This window comes from Dermacentor andersoni, chromosome 7 (assembly GCF_023375885.2).
Source record: "Dermacentor andersoni chromosome 7, qqDerAnde1_hic_scaffold, whole genome shotgun sequence".
Lineage (NCBI taxonomy): Eukaryota > Metazoa > Arthropoda > Arachnida > Ixodida > Ixodidae > Dermacentor > Dermacentor andersoni.
This window is the reverse complement of record NC_092820.1, coordinates 56938294-56942494: the sequence shown is the minus strand read 5'-3', so window position 1 is coordinate 56942494 and position 4201 is coordinate 56938294. Positions and strand designations below refer to the sequence as shown.

Here is a 4201-nt window from a genome sequence, read left to right as displayed (position 1 = left end):
ATTGTAAGCCTCAAGCCTCGCTGTCACGCCTTTCCCTCTGGCACTCCCTTTGCTGAAACACAGCACTGTCTTTCTATTGGTGTCATGATGATGATGGTAACGGCAGCAGTAAGGCTGGTTAATGCTTGCCCCTTTGATTCTTGCGAGTTTAGTGGTACATAATATGGCACGTGCATACACCTATGCAGCAAAATTTTATGCTTGCAATGATTTGTTGGAGAGCTAATTCCTGTTGGGACATTTCAAAGATGTGCGCCATTGTGGCTTAATAACTAGATAATTGGTAAGGTTGAAGACTTGTTGTATCGGTATAGAAGCTTGAAGCTGAATTGCACCACAATTCGACGGGACACAAAGAAGAGAAATACACACAGCAGAACGCTCTGCTGTGTGTGTTACTCTTCCTTGTGTGCCGTCAAATTGTTGCGCGGTCCAACTTCAAGTAGAGCATTGGGCCTCTTTGGTGCAGGCCTGAGGAAGAGAAATACACAGCAGAACGCACTGCTGTGTGTGCTACTCTTCTTTGTGTACCGTCGAATTGTTGTGCGATCCATCTTCAAATAGAGCATTGGGCCTCTTTGGTGAAGGACCGAGGAAGTGTGAGCTATTCGACACCATGCCAGTGCCTTGCCACACAATTATGGAAGTCTGAAGGTTTGCAAACAAACCTTTGCTTTCAAATCCACCTGCTCATGTAATACAAGCACTGATTGAAAGAACCATCATACAAAAATAATGGTGAAATGAATGGCCTTTGAAAATTTGTATGTTGACACTAATGACATAATAGGTGCCACAGTAAACTCTACAGTTGTACTGGACAGAGCACTTTGTTTCCTATGTGAAGCACAAGCTTTCATTACATGCTGTGCAGATAACCAAGCTCAGTTTGTTTTAACGTGGTACACAACATTCACTGTAATCTGTTTTTGATTCTAAAGTGCCAAACACCACCTCTTTTTCAAGGATGTCATGGGAATATTTGGTGAGAACTGTTTACAGCCCCTCATAATGGAAGTGTGGCCAGCCAGCTTTGCTTGGGTGTCTTTATAGATTTCTGTTCCTGATCATTGTGTGCTATCAAGTTGCTAAAGTCTATGCAACCAGTGCAAGGCATTACGTGATTCTATAGTCGGATACAACTTTAGGAGGCCGCAGAATCTGCACTTCAACGGCAGGTGAACACAAGCCTGCACCAATGGGCACACACTCTACACTGACGTCGTGCCGCTGGACGCACTAATACCCACTCATTGGAGAGGGACTATTTCTTTAGACGTGGAGGCAATCGGCTGCTGCGCTTTGGTCATCTGGGCGGGGCCTCTCCTGTCTTGTGAAGTTGTATCCGACTAGAGGATGCCGCTTTTCATACAACACAAAAGGCCAAAGTGTACAATTATTTGGCCTATGAAATGGATACAAGTGAGCTATGCATGCGCTTAAGCTGTGTGAAAATTAGTACATGCAAATATATGACATTGTTAAAGAATATGTGGTATCGAACATGCATGTAATGGCACGCTTAAATCGGGGAGTGTTGCATTCATGTGCACAGTCTATAGGTGATAGCATTATTAAGGTCATGCCGTTTCCTGTCTTTTCATTGTGAAATACACACACCGTTCATCTTGTGGCTAATCAACACTCACTGTATTTTTGCACATAGAAAGAACAAACAGCACAATGACGTATATGCTGCATTAGTGTCTTTTTCATTTACACGGTCCAGGTTGTCTTATGTGTTTGCCCATTTTGAAGAGACATCAAGTGCATGTTACAAGTGTCCCAATATGCACAGCACAATGTTTACTGCAATAATTTTATTCATGCTCTTGAATAATAAACAAAATAATAAACTGAAAGCTCCTTTATAAGGTGTGTTCTGGGGGCTCAACTGGAAAGCAGTGAGTGCACTGATCCTACTGTTGCAGAGCAGCCCTCTGGACCTTGCCACACTCTCAAGAGCATGTGCCTGGCACTCGCCTACTGCCACCAGGCGGTTGAGTGTCTCCAGCAGCAGAATGTTTTGCTGCAAAAAAAGTGGATTGTTGGAATGAATCAACCGCATATAAACCATTATTTACAAATAAAAATGCTCATTGCACTATTGGTACTAACTGCCCTTGACTGTGGAAGCCTTTAGTGTATGCATAATAAAACAATTTGTCGGGACAACATTGCTTTATTTTTCATAACGGGTTGTATTTTTCAGAGCCAATTGTAATGTTTATTAGTGTGCCAACAGCTGACGTGTCCTCGAACCTTCACGAGTCTCTACTGTCAGCACCATAAACCTATTTTTGTTCACTGCAAAATCAATGGCGCTCCCTACAATCCCGTCTTATGCGAGCTGATTGCATCCTATGCCTACAAACATCATATTTTTGTCCCATTACGCAATTTTCTGCCATCGGCTGCAGTTCTCTCTCATTCACATCCATTCTGTCACGCTTATGTAATCACCTGTTATAAATTGGCAACAAGTGATTGGCCTGCCCACCGATTCCAATTTTTTTTTTTTCTTAATCTCAACTAGCATATCAGTTGCCACGGTTTACTACGCCACTGTCTTCCTGCCTTAATGCTATCTCCAACAATTTTTGTTACTTCGCTTTCTGCACAGTCCTCGACTTCTCAAGTTTCTTTGTTAACCTCCAGGTTTATGTCCCATATTGCATAACTGGTAGAATGCAACGATTCTAAACATTTTTCAAGGATATCGGTAACGTGGCGATCACGATTCGGTAATGCTTCCCATGTGCTGTTCAACCCATGAAATTTTTGTATTAGTTTCCTGCTTTATATCAGTACCTGCTATTGATATTTCACCTGGATAAAGATACTCTTCCATAGATTAAAAATTATGGGGTTTTACGTGCCAAAACCACTTTCTGATTATGAGGCACGCCGTAGTGGAGGACTCCGGAAATTTCGACCACCTGGGGTTCTTTAACGTGCACCTAAATCTAAGTACGCGGGTGTTTTCGCATTTCGCCCCCATCGAAATGCGACCGCCGTGGCCGGGATTCGATCCCGCGACCTCGTGCTCAGCAGCCTAACACCATAGCCACTGAGCAACCACGGCGGGTCTTCCATAGATTCTGCGGGCTGAATGTCACTCATGAACTTCTGTTATATCACTAAGTTAGCTCAGTTATATCACTAAGTTAGCTCAGTTAGCAGTTATATCACTAGGTTACCTTTATCTTTTCCATATTTTCTCGGGCCCACGTACATGTAAAAGCACGAACACTCATTGGCTCTCAATGCCTTTTTTAAACTGCAGGACATTCAGTTCATTACTACGAAAGTGACTTATTCCGTGCACTATTATTATGCTAAATATGAAACAGTAGAAATATACTTATCTGCAGTTTGTCGATGCCTCCGTCACTGTGTTGGTTGCGAGATCCATCGTCGGCATCACCTCCTTGTCGCATTGTAGCTATATCGGCTGTCTTCCTTTTGCACACACTATGCAATATTCGTGACGCTCGCAGTCACGCAGAGTGGAGGAACTCAGCGCACTCACAGAAGCAGCACCGGATAAGTTGTTTGTTCAGGATTGTGCCGTGAACAGTAAGTACGCGTTGCGATCTGTAAAATCGCCTAAGCTATTCGCAGTCTTTCGGGGTGCACGGACAAATTGCTCACGGAGGAACAGAACTATCCAAGAAATAGTGATCATCGTCCAGCCTGATCACTACGTCGCGCACTGCAAGCTCGTTGTACGAGTTTTTTACACTGGGCCTCTTCGATGTTTAGCCGCCATGCTCGCCCGATGAATGTATGTGATGACGCCACCACAGCGTTCCCTCGTGGTATAATGCGAAGCGTACTAAACTACAAATTAGTCGAATACACATTCAGTGTACATCTTGTAAGCTTTAAAATGCTTTTAAACCACGTTAAACTAACTAATAATATTGTAATAAATGCATTTGTTTTATAACTCGCTTGTGCATGTAATGCACTCGGTGGAACGACAAACAAGTGAAAGAAGGCGCGACCATGCACCGACGGTATGATCACGTGAGCCCCAGTTTGTCAACCGCCCAGAAGGCAACGCCCAAGGAATGATAGCCACCCAGAGTGAATCTAGATAAACCAATGAAACTGAGGCTTCTCGAAAGATAAACTGTGTCTCCGTACCATTTGTGCTTTCATCTTGGGGTGTCGCCAGAGCTCGTGAAGATCCCGA

The 4201-nt window shown here is 43.6% G+C and overlaps 1 long non-coding RNA gene across 1 annotated transcript; it reads left to right on the top strand.

Moving 5' to 3' along the window:
- The first annotated feature begins 414 nt into the window (after positions 1-414).
- Positions 415-2118, top strand: LOC140219261 (uncharacterized). The gene is made up of 2 exons (XR_011895403.1): positions 415-654; positions 1932-2118. It is a non-coding gene; the product is annotated as an uncharacterized lncRNA (long non-coding RNA).
- The last annotated feature ends 2083 nt before the right edge of the window (positions 2119-4201 follow it).